This window comes from Pelodiscus sinensis, chromosome 1 (genome assembly GCF_052426305.1).
Source record: "Pelodiscus sinensis isolate ZL-2025 chromosome 1, ASM5242630v1, whole genome shotgun sequence".
Lineage (NCBI taxonomy): Eukaryota > Metazoa > Chordata > Testudines > Trionychidae > Pelodiscus > Pelodiscus sinensis.
In genome coordinates, this window is record NC_143052.1 from 257,987,313 (window position 1) to 258,009,806 (window position 22,494).

The 22,494-nt window shown below is 43.1% G+C and overlaps 1 protein-coding gene across 2 annotated transcripts in view; it reads right to left on the reverse strand.

The window, feature by feature from the left end:
• GPC6 (glypican 6) overlaps window positions 1–22,494 on the reverse strand; it is a 1,157,918-nt gene that overhangs the window by 920,427 nt on the left and 214,997 nt on the right. The window contains exon 1 of one of the 2 annotated variants that reach the window (XM_075918824.2): window positions 18,937–19,209. The exons of the other annotated variant lie outside the window; for it this stretch is intronic. The gene's annotated coding sequence lies outside the window, so the exon portion shown is untranslated. Of the gene's footprint in view, window positions 1–18,936; window positions 19,210–22,494 lie in introns of those variants that run through there. 2 annotated transcript variants of the gene reach the window in all.

Below are 22,494 nucleotides of genomic sequence, written 5' to 3' on the forward strand. Positions count from 1 at the left end.
AATGCATGAAAAACGGTCTCTTCCCTCCTTCCATTGTCTTGAACTATTAGGTGAGCCCTCCGCCCCCCCCCAAAAAAAAAAACACTTAGATATTTGTCAGGAATATGTTGGACAAAAATAGTTTCACTTTTGGGAACCCATTCTGAAATTTTTATTTGTAAGGGGTGACTAATAAGGTCATCTAAAAAGGCATACATTTGACTTTCAAAAAATTATTATTCTCGTAGTATACTTTCTGAATATTGAATGCAGTTTCTTCATTTTTTAATTTTCTGAAATGGATGACCTTTTTGTACTTCAAAATACCTTAACTTCATAATGTATAAATATATATGCAGCCAGCCTTGAGACTCTGAAGCTGGGAACAGACCCAAATACTTCTAGCAGAGATGACTAGTCTTTTTCTGGCAAATAGATGGCTCATTAAGGTCCTTTAGTGATCTTATGTGCTTCTGCATGCGCAATTTTACTTGTATCATATTTCCTCTACATGGGACAAAGCATCAACCAACACAGTGACTGGGCCCTTTCCCTTTATCACCGTAGAATTTGATCAGCTTCCAAGTATTTAAAAATAAAAAAGAACAATCTCTCTTCCAAGCCTTTAGAATAGTAGCAGTTTGCCAACTAGGGATTTTTTCCCAAGGCTTTTTTTTTGGGGGGGGGGGGGGGGAGAAGGAAGGGAAGGGTGTCTTGCTTTTTTAAAATTTGTGTGTCAGAACGTGAATGTGTAGAACATGACATGAAAACTAAGACAAATAAATGACTTTTGATTTAGTTGCAAGTGTGGATCATTCTACTGCCATTTCTACTTTTCGGAGGAGTGAGTTCCATATTCCAGGTCCATCCTGTGTGAGTTCTGTCCCCAGGATTCACAGATCTCCCCCTACTGATTGAGGTGTTCATTATTCTCATGGGCTATAGTGGTTGTGGGTAGCTAGAGCCAAATCCCATGGAAAATCCTGAATACCTTGAAAAGCATCACGGGTGCTGGAACTACAGGTGCTGTTGCCGCCTTTAGCTTGAAGTGATTTCCATCACATACAGGGTTTACAGTTTGGTTAAATGGCTCTCAGCATACCAGCTATACAAATTCCAGTGCACCTGAACAGAATACTCCAGTCACTGAACTCATTGAAATGGTGAGTTTATGACCATCTGTGCTGCTAGTTGGAGCTTTTTCAAAGTGCGTGGCTTCTTTCCTAAAAAGGAATTGCTATAAAGCAGCGTAGAGGCCAAAAACTGATTGCCCTGCTCTGGTCATCAGCTTGATGCAGACATAAGTAGGTGGGCATCCAATTGCAGAGTCCAAGATCACTCCAAAATTGTGGTGCAAGTCAGCTATTTGAGGGCTTTTGCCTTTGGGCACATCTACACTGCAGGGCAAAAGCTGAATTAAGATTCTCAACTTCAGACACATCAATTGTGCAGTGTAGCTTAATTCGGTATTTGGCGTTGTCTACAGAGCAGGAAGTCAAAGGAACAACACTCTTAATTGGACTTCCCTTACTCCTCATGAAATGTGTGTTACAGGAGTCAGAATAAGTAGTCCATCATCTTGAAAATTTCAAAATAATGGCTTGCTGTGTAGACGTATCCTTTGACATCGAAGGACATTAGCAGGCAGCAAGATAGTCTTGGCTACCACCATCACTGCAATTTTACATGGGATTAATTTTTGGCCACCTTTTTTTCCCCCCACCCAGATTTTTCCCAAGCAGTTGGAAAAAGAGGAGGCAATGCTGCTGTTTATATTTTATCCAATGATTTAGGATACCTTCTTGTAGGCACACACATACAGTCGTATTATATATGAAGAGTTGCCAGGTGTCCACTATTGCCCCGGACTGTCTGGTATTTTAGGTGTGCAGTATTTTCTGATTTTTTTTTTTTTTTTAACTGAACAGGAGGCAAAAATGTCTGGTATTTTCTGATTTTTTTCCCCCTGCCAGGAGGTGAAAATACTGGGCACCTGGCAACCCTACACATACTCAGCAACTGGGTCCCATCCAGGGCCTCCCCCGGACACGCTGCTTACCTGGTTCCGCAGGGTAATGGTCTTCTGGCTTGGATCAGGAAAACAAGATGGTCACCGGCAAAAAGCCTCAAAGGGGCCTTTTTTTTTTTGGCTTAATAACTCTGAGGTCCTTTTTTGTGCAACAACTTTGATCTCCCTCTTTCCCCCCCACTCAACAGAATTTTTTCCCCTGTGTTTTTTGTTGGGGGGGGGGGGGGAGGGAAACCATCTTTCAACCTTTTATATGAAGCAGTATATCAGCCACACTGTATATACTAGAGGACAAAGTTTGAATTTATCATTCAGCCATAAATGTTTTCTGACTTTGGGGTTTTCTGACTTTGGGGTGCTTAATTTCTCAACTATATGCTTATAATGCATTGTGAAAAATGTTAAACTTCCCCCCATTCTCACACCCACCAACAGAAGTGAACTTACAAATAGAGCTGAACAGGAAATGGTGTTCTCATCCCATGAACATTTTCCAGATTTTCCCCCATTTTTTGCCATGATAAAACCATGATAAAACCAAGATCTTACAACAACAACAAAATATTCACATGCCAGGACAGCCTGCTATCTAGGACACTCACATGGGATACCAGTTTTTGGTCCCATTTTATTTGAAAGGGGGTCTGGAATCCAGCTCTTCTACATCCCAGATTAGGACCTAACCACCAACCTATGAGCTGTGGAAAAAGCTTTCTTCCCCCTCTTCTTCCTCCCAAGCTCCTCATCTGAAATAACATCCTGGACTCAATGCCAAACCATATATGTTCCTGCAAAGCACTTTGGTTCTGACCACTCAGCAATTACAAACTGTGCCCAACAACTTCCAGTTACTAGCAAATAATTCATACTGTACTCCAAAACCTTCCCACTAGGTGCATCATCCTATGCTGCAAAAATAAACACAAAATCTGCTTTTCAGAAAAAAACCTAAACAATCAAAAGCAAAACTAGAGCCAGTTCCATTAGATATGTTTGAGTTATTAAAAAATTAGGCAAACCACATTTTGCATACAAATGTTATTGCATACTTTAGACTTCTAATCTCATTGGCAATGAAAGACATGCTAGTTCTTTTCTTCATGATACACAATTCATCCATTGGAAATGCAAGTAAGTTTAAAACCACAGTTATTTTTACTCAAATACCTGCCCCATGCATAAGAACTCAGCATCCTTTTGAGGTCAGCCAGCTGAGAGAGAATGGGAGAGGTAAAGAAAGAACGTTTTTCCTTCCAAAGAAATTAAAAAAGCGAATTTTTAAACATTGAGATTTAAAATTAGATTTAATTGAACCTTGATGAGTAACAAAGAAACTCAAATATTCCATTAAAACATAATTCCAGATTTTAAAAAAAGATTGTAATGTAATTGCATCAAGGTCTGCAGAAAAGTGTTCTATTAGCCAGACTGTGAAAATCAATCATCATCTCCAGTGAGCTGAGTTGAATGAGCCTCATTCAGCATTCATTTTAATGACAGTTCTGTACCAGGTCTTTAGGCTACAGAGCTCTCTAATGCATAACTACCTCCTCCACCAATAATACTCAATTTATGAACAGCACAATAGGCATTTCTCCAATAATAACAAAGACACAGCCACCTTTCTGTTTTCTTACTTATCTGCCAGCTCCCCTTTAGCAGCACATTAAATAAACCGAACAGACACCAGAGCCATTCCAAATATATCTGAGCATCCGTTTTTTAAAGCACAAAATGAACACTTATATTAGATACAAGACATTATCGTGAGCCACTGATATTTATGTCCCCCTTCAATATCACTGGCTTCTGTTATTGAAAGGAAAATTGTTGCTGCTCTTTTACGCAAAACTGCCATTGATTTTAATGTGAGTTTTGCTTGTGTGAGACCTACAGAATAGGTCCTACAGGTTATGTTTTAAAAAGGCCTTTTGTCAACTACCTAAAGAAATTACTATTAGAACTGAAAGGTGATAAAAGGGACATTAGAATATATGGGTTTTGGCCAGACATCTACCAATGTGCATGAATCACCCACTCCCGAGTTAATACAAGTTTTGCAAGGAAGATGCTGCCAGCTTCGACCACTTTGCCCATCAAACAATGATCAACCTGAGATCCACTGATTATTCAGAAGCACATAAAATTCTGGCCATGTTTTGGGAAACACAAATTGTGTATTTCCCATATTAAACCCTAAGGGCTCGTCTACACTGGCCCCTTTTCCGAAAGGGGCATGCTAATTTCACAGGTCGTAATAGGGAAATCCACGGGGGATTTAAATATCCCCCGCGGCATTTAAATAAAAATGTCCGCCGCTTTTTTCCGGCTTTTAGAAAAGCCGGAAAAGAGCGTCTACACTGGCCCCGATCCTCTGGAAAAAAGCCCTTTTCCAGAGGATTTCTTATTCCTACTTTGAAGTAGGAATAAGAGATCCTCTGGAAAAAAGCCCTTTTCCGGAGGATCGGGGCCAGTGTAGACGCTCTTTTCCGGCTTTTCTAAAAGCCGGAAAAAAGCGGCGGACATTTTTATTTAAATGCCGCGGGGGATATTTAAATCCCCCGCGGATTTCCCTATTACGACCTGTGAAATTAGCATGCCCCTTTCGGAAAAGGGGCCAGTATAGACGTAGCCCCTGTGTATATTACAAAATTTTATAATTTCTAAAAATATTTACTAGCTTTTGATTGATAAACATGTAGGCATCATTTCAAAAATAGTCTGTAGTTCTCATGCTGCTGGTGTGCATGAGTAATGCTGAATCAGAAAAGTGCAGGTTATTCTATTATACAGAAACATTGTTGCCAAGTCAGTTTTGTTGTGAGTCTAATAATATTTGACATTTTACTTGGAGCCTCAGCTCATGCAGTTATGTTTTTACATGATTTTCCTTAAAAAAAAAAAGTTTCCAGCCTTCATGGTTGCATAGTAAAGCTTAAAAAACCCATGATCACCCAAAAGGCTCAGAAACTAGAAAGTTAATAAAGAATCCAGACAAATATATACAGGTCTCATATTTCAACCCATCACAGGATATTTTGGGTCCTGTTTTGTTTTTTTTAAGAAATATATTGTGCTTTACTACCCACCCCCAACAAAACACATTCCACTTTTAGAACAGCAGAACTGACTCAAAATTTCCTCACTCTTGCTGGCGAAAGTCAGAATATTAGTGTTCATCTGGTCTTCCTGAAGAAGGGCCAATTTACTTGATTTACATATGGCTTTGTCACTTTATGTGGCTTCTCTAATGTTTGTCATTATGTTGTACAGTTTGATTCAATTAATATTTGGGAGGATGTCCTAATTTTAGAACACTGTAAATGCTAACCATAAAGGGAGGTGGAGGAAGGAACACACAGCACTTATATTTGTATGTCTTATAAATTAATGTGGAAACTTTCTACTAAATAAGTTACTCTATCAACTCATTTCTACAATCTTTGCAGTAAAACCAACAAATTCATTTCACATACATTGAGTAGCCATCAAATGAAAACAACTTTCAAATGAAGGTGGGCTAGCGAACTAGAGATTAAAAACAAATCTGTCATAGGTTTAGGAGACAGTTGTACCTGCGATCTCTACTCCGGTCTCTTTCCAAAGGACAGATCTCTACCTGCACTATAACCAGAATGACTCAAACATTGATGATCATGATGGTCACTTCTGACCTTCATGATCATCTAGTCAAGGGGTGGGCAATAATTGTTGATGGGAGGTTTTGGAAAGTGATTGAGGATTGCATTCTTCCAGGATATTAAAGAAGTGCGAGGTCTGGGAAGGAGGTTGGGTGCAGAAGGGAGCTTGGGTTAAGGGATTGGGGTGCAGGAGGGAGACTGTGGTCTGGGAGGGAGTTTGGGTAAAGGAGGCAGTTGTGATCTACTGCAGGAAACTGGTGTGTAGGGGTTTGGTTTGTGACCTAGGGCAGGAGGAGGTTGTGACGTAGTGTAGGAGACTGGGGTACAGGGGGTTGGTTTGTAACCTAGAGTAATGGGGGATTGTGATCTGGGCAGGGAATTTGGGTGCCAGAGCTGGGAGGGGATGTGAGTGCAGGAGGAAGGCAGAGGGTTTGGTTATGTTGAGAGGGGGACAAAAGATTGGGGACGGAGGGGCTGGAGTGCCAAAGGCAGGCTCCAGCCAGGAGACATACCAGCCAGAAGCCCAACCAGCCTGCTTCACTGCAGAGCTACGGCTTGAAGAGCTTAAAAGTTTCTCAGCCGGTCAGCCTCCCTCTACGCTGCACAGGCTGCCTGGCCATGTGCTTGTGAGTGTAACTGAGCCAGAGGGGAGGGAGCTAGTGCTTCCTAGCTGCTTGTTATTCAGACAGACAGCTCCCATTTACCAAAAGTCAGCCAATAGGATTATTCTGGCAGCAGAGGTTACACCTGAAGCCTTCTCCCCCCTTCACAGTTTCTAAGGAGAAATGGCAAGGCTGCAGGACAAGCAGGGGAACCTGTCTGTGGCTTCCTACAGTGTCTGTGGGCCAGATCTGGTGGCTTGGCAGGCTGGTTCTGGCCCATGGGCCATATTTTGCCCAGGCCTGATCTAGTCTGACTTCCTGAATATTTTAGCCACAAAACCTTACCCATACTCTCCTGTAACAGACCCCTAACCTCTGGCTAAGTTACTGAAGTTCTCAAATCAAGGTTTAAAGACTTCATGTTGCAGAGAATTCACCATTTATACTAGTTGCAACTCGTAGTGACCCATGCCCCAAACTGCAAAGGCAGAAAAAAAAAAAATCCAGGGCCTTTGCTCATCTGACCCAAGAGAAAAATTCTTCCTGACCTCAAATATGGCATTGAATTAGACTCTGAACACTTGGGAAAGACCCACCCAGCCCGAATTCACAGTAATAACTCTGAGCTCTCCCCATCTAGCGACATCACCAGCCTTATCACTAGAATGGAAAGCTCACCCCCACTTCAGATTGGATGGTCACATTACACCACATTCTATTCTCACTATCCTGACTTTGTTACAAGGTGATCAGTGTATTAGGCCTTTCTGCAGCTAGACATGAGAGGTTTCACTAACATCACCTGAGCATAATCCAGTGGTTCTGCCATTCTTCATTTGGTTCCAAGGATGGCAGTTTTTCATTTTCAATTGCATTAACATGACAGGATAAACTGTATTTAGCACTTAAAAGAAAATTCCTTCTGGGAGCCTGTGACTCAAGCAGTTCCTTTTTAAATTTTTTTTAAAATAGATATTGTCTATTCATGCAGAAAGTATTGAAACCACAACTGGTCTTCACACTTGTTTTTTAGCTAATGCCTATGATCTGCTCTCCTCCTCCATCCCCCAAAAAAGCTTGGCCAGGCCCACATACCTCAGATATGTCCTACATGTCTGCTATCTTAGGGCAGGTCTACATTCGAAGTCCAGATTAGTCACTGATGCAGCTGCACTGCTGTAGTACATCTGGTGCAAACATTATGAGCTCCACCTCCACAATAGTTGTGTCTACAGTGGCACTTAGGTCAATATAATTACTTCACAGGTGTGGATTATTCACAACACTGACTAACTTAATTATACCAACTTACTCTTATATTGTAGACCAGGGCTTAGACTAGTGCTCTCTAAAAGCAGCCTCTGACAACTTAACAACCCTCTCTGGTAAAGTGAATAATTAACTGATTAGGGTCATTGTGATCTCAGGTCTTTAGCTTAGGCATACCAATTACAAAACTATTTAACATTGTTCCCCTAAGTACCATGAAACTGTTGGTCCAGAGTTGTCTTACCTCTGTACTGGTGGCTCTTTCTAACAGCATTTCTAATTTAACTCCATGTGGTTAGACTGGATAATACAAGTTGAACCTTTAAGATCCAGGGCTCTGTGGTCCTACTGGACCACAGATATTGCTAGACCATGAATATTGTTGGACAAGAGAGCCCCAGATGTCTAGGTTTGGAAGCACAGCCTGGGCTGGGCGCGGGGAGCCTAGCTCCAGCAGGGCCAGTACGGTGGAGAGCACAGCTCTGGCTAGGGCTGGTGGCAAGAAGCACAGCCCCAGTCAAGACTAGAGGGCTCGGAGAGAAGCACCAGTGGGGGCTGGGACTGTGGGGGGCTGAGCCCAACCCATGGCTGGAGTGAGCTGGGCTGGTGCTGTAGGAAGACGCGGGTACAACCTTTACCGGAGCTGGAGGCTGCAGGGGGTTGGCATGATGGGAGAGCATGCCATAGCCAGGCCTGGCACAGTGTCGGGCTGGAGGTAGTGGCAGGCAGTGCAGCCCCAGCTTAGAGCAGAACCTACAGCTGATTAGGGAGCCTTGACCTCCCATCATCCAGCAAACTCCACTTTCAGGACCACTAAGGTCCCAAATGTGCCAAACAAGGGAGGTCTGACCTGTATTAACAAGGTGCCTTTAATAATATATATTTTGTATTACCCCATCTTACATTCTCCACAATATCCCTAAAGAGTTATCAAACCTCTAAGCTCTCAGTTCCATTAAAATAAGGTAAAATGTTAAATGCATTAGCATAGTTTAGTAGAGAAATACATATACAAAGATCAGAGTGTCAAACTGTCACACCACTAACAGTGAGAAAGGCAATCCGGCAGGAAGCATCTCCCTCTCTACTTTCCATATACATAATTACCCTGGTCTGTTAGCCTGGGGAATAAAGTAGCAAGTGGGGGATGCTCCCGGTGACACTATTGCCTAGCTCCCGCAAAAAGAAACTAAGACAGGTAGGATAATGTGACCTACTGATAGTGCTATGAAAAGTTATAGGATGCGAGAGCTGCAGAGTTAGATTTATTCTCATATGAACATTTAATTATTCCTTTTTTCTGACTTCCAGGCTATGTCTACACTGCAGGGTTTTTATGCAAAAGCCTGTGGAGCATCCACACCTCAAGTACATTTTTGCACAACAAAACTTACAGTAAAACAGCAGAACAGAAGGGTGTGTGTTTGTAGGTGTATCTCCCTCTACAAAAGGAATAACCCCTTTTTGTGCAAGAGTTCTTGTGCAAAAAGGTGTCAACATTGTGAATGGCCATCAGAACTTTCTTGCACAAGAGCATCCATGCAATGTGGACGCTCTCTTGCACAAAAGCGCATCACTTTTGAAGTGTGGACACGTTTTTGTGCAAGAAGTTTTTGTGGAAGAACTCTTTCAATGTCTTGAAAACTAAATAGGGGTATGTCTACACTACAGTGTTATTTCAAAATAATGCATCTACACACAAAATGCATTTCAAAATAGCACTTTGCTATTTCGAAATAGTGTGTTCACGCTGAGTGGACTCTGAATCGCATTTAAGGCTGGCCAGAACCAGTTCCGGCAAGACACCAGGTCAGGACTTACTGTGTGGGGCTGCTGCCTGAGGCCTGTGCTTAAAGGGACCCCTCGCCCCCCCCCCCGGATAGCCAGTTCTCAGGTTTCCCTGCTTGCTGGTCTACCTCGATGAGTGCTCTGGTTACCCTCACTTGGGACACCACAGCACTCTGCAACATGGAGCCAGAGCTGCCCCTGGGCACTCTGGTGCTTCTCTTGGACGTGTTGCTGCAAGCCTGGCTGCACTTTCAGAAGGCTAACATCCAGGACGTCCGTCAGGGGGCTGTCAGTGTCCAGGAGTCCCTGCAGGAGAGCTTCCACCCTGAGGAGCACTAAGAGCCTTCCTGGTCTGCCCCACTGGGGGCTTGTGCCTCATTCCTCCCTCACGTCCTTCCTCTTACCCCACCCTAACTCCTCCCCCCCATGTCAAATAAGATACATGTATTTTGATTAACACAAACTCTTTATTTAACAAACCTGGGGGGGGGGGGAGGGAATGAAACTCTGGTGAGACTGGGGAAAGGAGGTGGGAGAAGGAAACCTGGGAGGAGGAGGAGGAAGGGGGAGGGGAAGCTCAGGGCTCAGGTTTGGGGGTCTTGCTGGACCAACTTGATTGTCATGCAAACCTGCTCCTGGGTTCACATGTGGCCTTTGGTCGACAGGCTGACAGCTATCCTGCCATAGATGGCCGTGTTTCTCCATCTAGTGCAGAGATCATGGACACTGGGGACATCCCCCCAAACCTGAATGAGGTCCTTGATCTCCATCCTGGACCAGGAAGGCACCTGCCTTCTCCAGCCCTTGTCAGGCTCCTGGGAGCTGGCAGACTGGTCCTGGGGAGCAGTGGAGGGCTGGCTGCCAGTGGCTTGCTGGCTCATGTTTTGGGGCCACTGGGTCAGAGGCAGTGACTGCTGGCTCTGGACTAGCAGGCTTGGAGCTGGCACAGTCACTGTGGCCAGAGTCTATCCCTTTAAGGGTTCCAGGCTCGGGGGAGAGAGGAGTGTTATTGATTGAGGCTGGAGTGGCCACCAAGGCACCCTGGGAAGGGTTGGAGGCCCCCTATTTCAAAATAAGGGTCTACACAGCACTTATTTCAAAATAGCTATTTCAAATTTGGTGTTATTCCTCCCAGAATGAGGTTTACCAAATTCGAAATAAGTGCTCTGCTATTTCGAATTTATTTGAAATAGCAGTTTGGCTGTGTAGACACTAGGAAAGTTATTTCTAAATAAGGCCTGTTATCTTGAAGTAACTTTGCCGTTTAGACCTGCAATTCCTAGGGTATGAAGTGGTAGCCACTTTCCATGGCTCTGATTGGCTGGGTATGGTGAACCACAGTCATTGGGAGCTGCAAGGCCAGAGGTGAGCAATATACAGCCCCTGGACTGGAGCCAGTCTGCAGAGCCTTTGGATCTGGTCTGCAGCCCACCAGGTCCCTCAAACAGGCTCCCCAGCTGCTACAGCCCCAGGCTACTCTAAGTGCCCAGCTACTGGGGCCCTGTCCCACAAGGGGTGCATGGGACCAAGTGGCAGTGGGAGCAAAGATTCTTCAAGAGGTGTGCAGCACAGAGATGCATATGGCCCCAACAACAACTGGCTGCCGAATGGCTTCCAGCTGCAGCAAGCAGGGAACCTACCTAAGCATCCCACTGGGTGTCTGTCCAGGAGCTGCCAAGGTTAAGTGCTTCCTAGCCAGAACTTGCATCTGGCACCCCACACCCTCCTGCCCCAGATCACCACCAAACCCTCTGTACCTCCCCTATGCCAGAATCCTCTTCTAAATCCACCCTCTCCAAACCTGCACCCCCTATTGCATCTCAATCCTCTGCTCTAGGTCATAACCCAAACTTACTGCACTCCCTTCTGCACTGGGGGTCAGAATCCTCTCCTGCACCCATACCCCTTCAGACCCTGCACCCCAATCCCCTGCCCCAAATCATAACCCTCTGTGCCCCTACACCAAGGTTGAGGAACCTTTTTTGAGTTGGGGTGGCTGACTCACAGAAAAATTAGTTGGGCAGATGGAACTTGAGTGCCAGAGCAGGTTCCCCAGTGCTGGGGAGGAGGAGCCCTGAAGTTTGGATCCAGAAAAGATGGGAACTGCATTTGGCTCCTAGGCTGATGGTTCCCCACCCCTGCCCTATCCTGAGTTCTCTTCTGAACCCAACCCCTAGACATCTCACTCCCTTCACAGAAAGTGACTTTGGCCACTTACCAAAATCTTGAATCTCCTCCCCCCCCCCCAAAAAAAAATTATTGCCCACCTCTGATATAAACAAACTGTCTAGCAGCTCACCTGTGGCTAACCAGGATAGATCATGGATAGCCTGTGGGAAGAATGTTCTCCACCCCTGTACTAGAGTCTTTCAACTACACATTTTTTCACCATGACAAATAAAGAGATAGTTTATTTCACAAGTGCGCGCGCGCACACACACACACACACACACACACACACACACACACACACAGTTTATGGCAAAGAGGGATCATTGTCTCAATACAGCTTATGGCAAGAATATCTGCGGGATGATTTATGGGCATGGAGCTCAAAGAAAATGTAAGCTCATGGTGAGAAACTGATTAGGTTTCAGGCTATGCACCAAGGAACAACTGTTTAGTACATCAAATGCAAATATAAGAAAATTGTGCACCTTCCATCAGAATTTATTGAAATCCCTTCCTTCAGGTATTGTCATTACCACCTGGATGGCAGAAACAGTGTGATACCAACCATCCAAAATTGAATGATGCCCTTATTAAAACAATGCATTTTAGAAAGACACCATCTGTAAAACAGGAATAATATGGACATACTTTTGAGATTTACTGATTAAAAAAAGTTACACAAGAGGTAGTTAGTACATGAAAGATAGATAGCAATATCAGGCACTACAGCTGCCCCATATGCCTGTCAGTTTTCATGGTTTTATTAATACCATTTACTAAAAAATAAAAGCCAGCTCAGTTCTACCTGAAAGATCAACAAAAACAGGAGAAACTCATGCAGAGAAAAAGGCATACCTGCACTGAGCAAAAAATCACCCGTCCCCCAAAAAAATTCCAACACCCACACAGTGAAGCAGCGAGTCTCAGAGCCTGGGTCAATTGACTTGGGTCTTGATCCAGGAGTCTAAATATCAGTGTAGCTCTTCTCTCTTGTGCTGGCGCACAGACTGTGAGACCCACCCCCATCAGTGGTTTCAGAGCCCAACTGGGAACACCGGTATTTTAGGCCCATAGCATGAAACTCAGCTGACCAGGGCTGAGATACGCTGCCATGGTTCTTTGTTTTACAATGTAGGTGAACCTATGATGCAGTGGCCCCAAACTTTTCATGCTAAGCCCATCTGCCCTACAGTCAGGAACCATAGGTAGGAACTGGGGTCAGGAACAAGGGTGGGTACAGGAAGTAAGGAAGTCCATGCTGGGACCAGAGGCTGAGGCCAGGGATGTACATGGGGCTGGGACTGAGGGGGCAAATTTGGGAGCGAGACCCAGGAAAGAAATGGGACCAGGGACCAATGGAGAGGCCATGGCCAGGAGCAGAGCCAGCACCAGTAGGCAGGACCAGGGTTAGCAGAGAAGCAAGGGACATTGGCCAATGCAGGGAGCCAGGCCAAGAGCAGAGCCACAGTTGGGGTCAGCAGCTAGGGCCAGGGTGAGGTGTGATTCTGCAGCCAGGCCAGGAGCTAAGGCCACGGCTGCAATTGGAGGCAAGAGCACAGCAGAGATGAAGAGAGAGTTGGGTGGTGCTCCCATCCCACTACGTGTGGGGCCTGGACCAGGACTGATGTACCCCGTACACATTTCTTTGTGCTGTCCTAGGTGGAGCATCTACAGTTTTGGGATCACTGACAGTGAAAAATACCTACAAATATAAATAGAGGGACATAAAAGTCATTAGAAATGAATAATACTTATTTTATCTGTGTTGTGGTTTGAAGTGCTATTTGTAACCAGAAAATGTAAAAGTTCAGAATAAAAGGACAACCAGTACAAATGGAACAGATAAGATGTGTTAATACTTGTATGGAAAGTTCATGTTAATAATGATGAAGTGTTTTGTTTGTTTTAAAGTGTTCCAATAGAAGTTGGTGTCTCTTTGATAAATGTGCTTCTCTCTTATTCTTGTGAAAGCATGTACCACAGTGGGAAAAAGACTCATCACATCACACAGTGTTATCATGAAGTAAACTAGCTCTGGTCTTGGAAGGCAATTCTGGTATCAATCTACAGGTCCTTATTCATTTGTCAATCAAGATATAACCAGGATTTACCAACCTGAAGAATATAGAATTGTCATTCAATATTCAGCCACAAAAATGTCTAAAGTTGGACATTGAAATAGTTACTGACAGTTCAATTTTAAATTATCTTAACAGAATGGATCATTTATAGACAATAGCCGACACCCCTCCCCTAAAAGGCACAAGTTGATGACTTGCTACTGCTGTGTTGGTTAAAACACATTGGCTACGTCTAGACAGGCCACAAATTCCGGAAAAGGGATGCAAATCAGGTAAGTCAGCATAGGGAAATCCGCAGGTGATTTAAATAAACATGTCCGCCGCTTTTTTCCGGCTTGGGGAAAAGCCGGAAAAAAGCGTCTAGACTGGTGCGATCCTCCGGAATAAAGCCCTTTTCCGGAGGATCTCTTATTCCTACTTTCAGGTAGGAATAAGAGATCCTCCGGAAAAGGGCTTTATTCCGGCTTTTTCCCAAGCCGGAAAAAAGCGGCGGACATGTTTATTTAAATCCGCGGGGGATATTTAAATCCCCCGCGGATTTCCCTATGCTGACTTACCTGATTTGCATCCTTTTTCCGGAATTTGTGGCCAGTCTAGACGTAGCCATTGAGATTTCCCCCACACACCCTTACAATTTTGGAGGGGGCTAAGATACTGTTAGAGTAGAGCACACATTAAATAGCTCTATTGAAATAGCAACATTCCAAATTACTTCAGTCAGGCCAGCACTTCAGCCTTAGTGCTGTCCCTTTAGAAGGGACTTGGAAGAGAAGGTGAAGGTTGCTCAATATGAATCACAGAAGAAAGCACAGGGAGTAGGCATGGAAGGAGACAACACAGAAGGAATGGGGAAAGAAGAACACAGAAAGCTAGATGGTTTAAAACACTGATGGGCAAACTAGGCTATTGAGTGGGCCACATGAGTGACCCTCCATCTCAGTGGACTGCAAGATTGTCAGAACCAAGACATGGTAATTTTCCAAACAGTTCTTGCATACCTAGAATTTGTTGGTTTTGTAGAATGAACCATAGCAGAACTTGATTGGCTGCAGTGGGAGCCCAGAGCTCTCAGTCAGATGTTGTGTGCAGTCAATATGTGCCTCACTTCCTGTGCACTTGCTTTACATGTGTATTACTTTAGTAATACGGATTGGAAAAAAACTCCTATGTGTATGGAAACCAGTAGAATCTGGCAACACTGCGCATGGGTCAACAGTAAACAAAATCTCTCACAGGTCCCTCATGCTGCCCATGTCCTGCAGGTTGCTCATTTCTGGTTTAGAATCATGGGGCTAACAACTGTAAGCGATTTAAAAAAACCCACAGGTTTCCCTGATTTCTGAGTGTTCAATTCTGATTTTTTTTCAGAAAAATTGTTAAGTAAATAAGAACACCAACACAAGCAACATAAAACAGTCAAAAAATATTTTCTATTTCACAGGGCTAGATTGGACTAATATATATGAAAATTGTATCACTGAAGTCTGTAGGGGAAAACAGAAGTTCAGCCAGAATAGGGTAATGAGTTGAATTTTTACTTTCATTTTTTACACTGTCTGTGCTGGATGTGGCAGACTTATTACAGACAGTCATATTTTAAGTAAGTTTAAACTACCACTAAGCTTCTTCTGAAAAGTATAATATATTCCAAAACATAACTGCCAGTTTACCATAACAAAACAGTATTAAAAACATGTTTTACACATTGTCACCACGCTGTAAGTTCACACACTAAGGTAGAAATATATTTCTTCTACTTCAGCTAAAAATGGACCATTTATGACAGCTCAGTAAATTTGCACTTTGCGGTACCAGAATATTATTGCAGTATGTGTGGCATGCACACACACTGCACTTGACAGTTTCCTTATGTAAGCCCCTCTTTCCTCCCTGAGTTACTGGGGAGCAAGCAACACTCACCTGTGTGCCTGGGCACCTGATTTTTAAAATTAAAGGAGATCCTGAGTATCCCAGTGGTAATGTTGGGGATCCCCTGACCATACCTTTGCTGATGTCCCTTGCTTCTAAAGCAGTGTTTCTTAAACTGTATGGGCAGTCAGAGGTGTGCCGCACAGAACAACAGAGTTCAAAATGGCCACGCTTAAAAGGGCAGGCAACCTTTTTTTGGCTCAATAACTTCTCTCCCGCCTTTTTTTTGCGCTCAACAACAACAACAAAAATCCTTAGTGTTTCTCAAAAAAAATAATTATTGTTTGGTTTTCCTCGGACTTCAAAACTTTAAGAAACACTGTTCTAAGGAATATAAAATAGCAGTGCCTCTATCTGGCTGGCCCCAGTATATTCTTAATGGTGTGTCTTGAGTGTCTCCAGGAATAAACTTATTCCAGTAATACTCTAGATCTAACTCCAAAACAGCAATTATAAATAATATGCATCTAATTGTTAAGTTAGAACCATACACACATCTTTACTTAAGCCCTGTTTCTTTAAGTGGTTAACTGCCCAAAATTGAACAAAATCAATTAAAGTACACAGAAAAAACTGAAACTTGTCTAACGGGCATTTACACTGCCACCAAAGATTCATAACCTTTGGTTTACTTTGCCATAAATATATTCATGCCAGTGAAGGGCATTTCTTTTGTGAAAAACAGAATGAGCGAATGAACATGAAGCTCCATTTTATTTTTGAACAAGCATTGTTGACTACACCCCTTTTAGTATACAGAAAGGATATGCGTGCATGACTGGAGCGAAGCTGTTAAGAGAAAGGGAGGGACTAAGTGTTAAAAGTTAGTAGGGTTCTCATAAAACTGCATATGTCAGCATGAGAACCAATGAGGAGAGGAGGGGCCAGAGTCTGCAAGGGAAAAATAGCTGAAAATCCCTTGCCTGGAGACAACATGAAATACACTATTCCCAGAACATGGAGTAGTATGGCCAAATATTGAATTAGAAGGATCAGTGCTTTAATACTACAACTACATGAATACTAGTCAGCACTGCCTTAAAATGGCTCCTAGCCTTTCTTTCTGTTATCAGGGAGAACTAGGAAAGGAGCAATAAGATTTAGTTAGGAATTTTATCCCAGAAGGCATTTTCTGACAAGACTAATTGGTCAAAACCAAAAACATATCAGGGAAATGTGACAATTTTGACAAATTTCCACTGAAAACCTCCAATATGGTTACCTGAGACATTGAGAATTTGATATTTTTAATAAAAAAAGAAAATCAAAATATTTCAATGTAATGCCACCAGAACAAAAAATATCAAATCAAAATGTTTACTTTAACTTGAAAGTCCCTCCTCCTCTCCAGAATTGTGTTTAATTTGAAATTAAGTTTCCAGTCCATTAAAAAAACCCACACCTTCTAAGTTGTGGAATTTCCCACAAAATGGAATATCTAGTTCCCCCTCCCAGCTATAGACTATAAGTCATTGATCACCAACCAGTAGATCAGGATCTAGTGGTAGATCTTGCAGCCTTTGAGTCAGGATCACTCGTCATTTGGCTAGGAGGCTATCATGTGACAGCAATTCAGCTGCCCCTCCTTCCCCCAGTATTGTGCTGCTCCTGCAGAAGCAGGAGAATTGATGTCAGGTTGTCCCCTTTCCCTGTGAGCAGGGTGGAAACTTGAAGGAATGGTGTTGGGCAGGGCCACAAAGAAGGGGTAAGGAAGGAGATGGGACAAAGGTATTTGGGTTTGAGGTAGATCCTGGATTGACCTAAATTCAAAAGTGATCTTGTGCTTAAAAAGGTTTGAGACCACTTCTATAAGCCATAGAACCAACTGAAAAGAACAGAGCCACAGGGAAAAAAATTCTGGATTATGTATTGCAAATATTATATCAAGAGAAAATAGTAAGTGACTATGGCCCCCTAAGTCTTCTGTGAACAGATTTTTTTTCTCAATTAGAATTACAAATAATAATCCAGGTGTTCAAGTATTTTTAGGGGTTTTTTTCTCATTAATTGGTTGCTATTAGTAAGCTACATTCACCGGATAATAGGATACCTAAGGCCCTTTGAAAAGTTTCAGCTTCCATTATAAGGATGACAACTTTCTACAGGAATCTTTCTGTTTGTAAGTTATTCCCATTCAGAATTACTAAACAAGCAATAGGAATTCTTCCAATCCAAAGACTTCTGGGAACATTTACTCATAATAGTGATCACAATGCTGGTTATACATGAACATTTCTTCCATAAAATTCTACATTTAAATAAAAATTCATGTTGATTTTTTTAATCCTTTAAGAAAAAATATAGATTAACTGGATTTTTATAGGGCTTTTTTTAAATTAGAAAACTAGTTATATTCAGACAGATCTAGAATGTATGGTTGCTTCATAGAATAGCTTTAGTGTTGCATTAATGCTAGAGTTTTTTCCATGGATTTAATTATTGAAAATTATTGTTTAAGTCTTTTAATGTAGTTGGTTTGGTCACTAGCATTAATTCAGGTCTGATTAGTGCTCTTGATACCATCTTTATCAGATGCTCTTTCACATTTCATGCAAAGGAATTCACAGCTTGGGGAAATAAAGAACATGATTTACTAGATTTTAGAATGACATAACCATTAAAGCATCAGAACATATTCAAATAGTAATCAGATGAAAGAGATAAGAGTGCTGGATATAAAAACAGATCTCATTGACCAAGATGTTTTATTTTAAACAAGGAAATAACTCTAGCAACTCTTTTAAACAACCTTGGTTCTTTTCCCATCATGCATACTTTGCAAACTATTACAATCAGAGTTGAAGTGTTTTTCTTACAATTTTTTGTTGATTATAACAGCAAAGTCAACTCATCCAAACATGCTTTGTAAACCTCTGTTTCTTGTTCTGCATTCATCTAGTAAGTGGATTCCTTTATCATGTGACAAAAGTTACAGTTCTAGACACTGCTTTTAGTCCTAGTGTTTTTAGGCTCTAAAAATCAGTGAGTCACAGACGAAAGTACCATTTTATTGCCACCGGGAAAATTAGGCATTCTTCATTATCTTCCAGAGGGTAAAATTAAGTAGTCTTTTTAAACCTGACTCCATGTTCTGGAAGTCCAAGATCACTGCACATTAACCTTTCTGAGCATACCACATTATGACATAACTAAAATAGCTAGGAATTCCAGCCTCCTATTCAATTGTCAATAGTATAACCCACCAAAAATTTGAACTGCTGCCTCAGTCTTGATATAAATTGCACATGAAGCACCTTAGAGCTGCACAAGACATCTAAAAAGCTCAGAGAATGGAGCAAGATGGAGGAAACCCAGTTTTTGCTCTCAACAATGAACACAGTTCACAGGGTGCTTCATCAGCTACACAATGGGCAGCATTACCTCAGCTGTTTTCATGGTCTTCTATTCACAAACACACAGGAATCCATTTTTTAAATTACATTTACCTTTAAACTAGTTTCCAAACACAGACAACCATAGCACAGCTTTCTCATCTCCAGTCAAGTCATCGTCTGAGCTCCCCTTTCCCGTCCTGTTCCTCCCAATTACATAGCCTCCCCATTACTGAGCCAATTATCTCATTATGTTCACATTTGCCACCAGGTGTCAGTAACCCCCACAACTAAGAGGCTGATTGATTCCAACTTAAGCCTGCAGTGTTCTCTATACTACAGCAACATCAGTGATCAGAATGCTACAGCTAGCACTGTGTCCCAGGGGGAAACAAAGTAAGCTAAGCCACCAATGCAGTGAAGCCTTCTTCTGGCACACAGAAAGCATTCTCCATCCTCACACAAGTGGGGCTGGTTTGTTTATTTTTAAAATTAAAAACAAAGCAATCCTCAAAAGGTGAAGCAAGTATGCCAACTCTAAAGATTTAGGCTCTTGGGGAACTTGGTCCCCAGCTCCCATTGACTATCATTGACAAGGAGCAGGGCCCTACAATTTCACAGCTGTGAAAAATGCCTCTTGGACTGTGAAATCTGGTCACCCCCATCACAATTCCCACTAAGGAGCACACCTGTGTGGCCGTGCACAAAAAATTCTTCACCTGCCCACCTACTTTGCAGAGTGGCGTAGCAGCACTCACCTTCCTGGTGGAAGGTGAGTGTCATGGCAGACAGCTGCAGCAGCATAGTGGTGAGGTTGCTGGGGTGGGCTGGCAGAGGCCACATAGTGAAGGGAGCCGAGCCTGCTCCAGCAGCCGGGGTCAGGACCTGCTGCATGGAGCGGGTAGGGTGGGTTGGGAGCCTGCTCAGAAGGTTGGGGCTGGCTTGGGGGGCCTGCTCAGGGGGCAGGCTCTGATGGGGCCGAATGGTGGAGGCCTGCTTGGGGTGCTAGGACTGTATGGCAGGGGGCCAGGCCCGTTCTGGCTGCTGGGGCCATGTGGAGGGGTGGTTGCTTCAGTGGCTGGGGCTAGCTCCAGCCCTTTCCCAGGGCTGGAGCTGTGATCAGGGTCACAAAGTGGCTTCCTGTCTAGTCCTTGGGCTGGCTGCATGGTGGCTGCCCAAAGCTTGACTTGGGCTGTGGTGCAACTGCTTCTGGGGCTGGGGCCCCCTGCACTTCTCTTTTTCCCCTCAGAGCCTTCTGCCCCCAGCCCTCTGTAACCCCTTTCTCCCCACATGCCATTGTCCCAGCCCTAGCACCCCACTCCTGCAAACCCTGGGTGCTGGCAGCAGCTTCCCTCTGCCCCAGGTGGGGACTCACAGCCAGCCCCATGAGGAGCAGTGGCAGTCCCTGTCCTATTTCACCTTCTTCCCAAGAGGTGGGGTGTGCTACTTGGGAGAGTCTCTTGGAGGGCAACACCACTGGCAGGTGCCACAGTGGCACACATCCAAACAAGTTCATGTGACCTCACTGGCACACAAGACAAAACTCACTCTGCTCATGGATGGAAAATTTTAGAGGGAACACTGACCCCCATGAAATCTGGTTTCTTCAATGAAATATGTTTGCAGATAAGTCTGGGCAGAGAGTAAACCTGTTTCTAAAAGACAAAGGACAAGGTAATGCCTCTAGCCAGGTGTAGTCAAAGTTGATTGGTGACCACATGTCAAGTGGGCATTCTTTGACAAAAAAAGGGACACGGGGACATACCAATTTACATTTTAACCAGCAACAACATGGAACCTCTTTCACCATGAGATTCCATGTATCCATCCTCACACCAGGAAGGAATTTTGTCTGCATGGGGGTAATCCTCAATATAATGCATTTCAAAGGGTGACTGGACTGTAACAAGGAGAAGCAAAACCACCACAGGAGTAATCTCTCTTTCACTCCCTCTCTCTTCCACCTACAAAGACAACAGAACCAGCCTTTTGACTTTGGAAGGGAGCCTGACATGGCAATTTGGTCAGTGTGCACGAGGGACACATGATTTGGATTTTACCTTGAATCAAGTCTAGTTTGTTACATTTTAGTTCCTAGCAAGGATTTTCTCTTTATTTTTCGGGTAACCATTTCTGACTTTAAAACTTTATAGTTGTACTGATTTAAAATCTCTCTCTTTTTAGCTGAATATGTTTTATTCTTTAATCAAAATTCATCCACTGTTGTGCTTAAACTGAACTGTTTGAATAATTCCAAATAAAAAAGCAAACTACTGACCCCTTATAAGCACAATGGATCACTAATACCAGATCAGTTCTAGGAAAGGCCTGCACAGTGCAGAACATACATTTGGGGGGAAATTCAGGACAGGGAATATTTTGGAGTTTTCCTGCAATTGTTAACCAAGACTGGTGGAAACTAGTGTGTGCCTAGAGCATTCTGGCTGGCTAGAGCTATACAGGCATTCAAAGTCTGACCCACAAATTGTCAGGTTGTTTGCGAATGACAGCAGCAGGTCTGCTGCTCTGGATTGCATCCTGGAATGTGACACCTCAACTCTTGCCTGCAGAAAAGTATATATTTTCTTTAAACTGATTTCTGAGGCAGTATGACCTTTCTGGAGAAGAGGCTAGCTTCATACAGAGCCAAGCTCTGTGGTCAAGAATCAATGCAACCTTCAGAAAGGTGGCTTGTTATGTTTAATGGGGACTGAGGAAATCAGCAGGATATACAGCACAAAATGCATCTCACCATTCAAACCGCACTCAGGTTGCCACGAGAGTTAACAATCACTGCTATCAAATGAGCTGTCAGAATGGCAGGGGCTGTTCATTCACTGAGAAGTCCAAGGTCTAAAATGCCAATTAAATCTGGCATACAAAATGAACTGTGTTCACACATTGAATATCAGTGTACTGGAAAAGCCTGAAACTTTATAAACAATAGACTATCATCTTTGCTGGGGGCAGTTTTGTCTCTCTTTAAAAACACAAAGCACAGCAGTGTTTTCCCAATGGCTGTATCCTGAATTAGATGGGCTGATGATCTGATTCATAAAGGTAATAGCTTTGTCCTCATGGCAATTTCCTGTAGATGCTGTACAAAATTAGACTAAAATAAAAACTGAAACAGAATTTGTCAACTTCACTCCAAGATTATACTAGAAGGGAGCAGTTTAGCTCCCAATTTGCAGGTGCTATCACCTGATTGACTGATAGTTATGCTAAATTGACACTGCAGCCATGCAAGTACTCTGACAAGGTGAAGCAAAATGCAGGACAATGTAGCACTTTAAAGACTAACAAGATGGTTTATTAGATGATGAGCTTTCGTGGGCCAGACCCACGAAAGCTCATCATCTAATAAACCATCTTGTTAGTCTTTAAAGTGCTACATTGTCCTGCATTTTGCTTCAGCTACCCCAGACTAACACGGCTACATTTCTATCACTATTCTGACAAGGTGGGATTTGTCTAACTCAAATTATGAACACTTTCTTGTGCTGTGTGTGAAAATATTGGACACTGCACAAACCTGGGCAAGCCCAAAGGCAACTTCTTGTACTGCACTACAGCTAGTTAGCCTACACAAGAATGATACTTGTCTCTCCCAGACTGTAACCAAGAGTCACCAGTTACCAACCCAACCCCATGAAACAATGGGCTTCATTC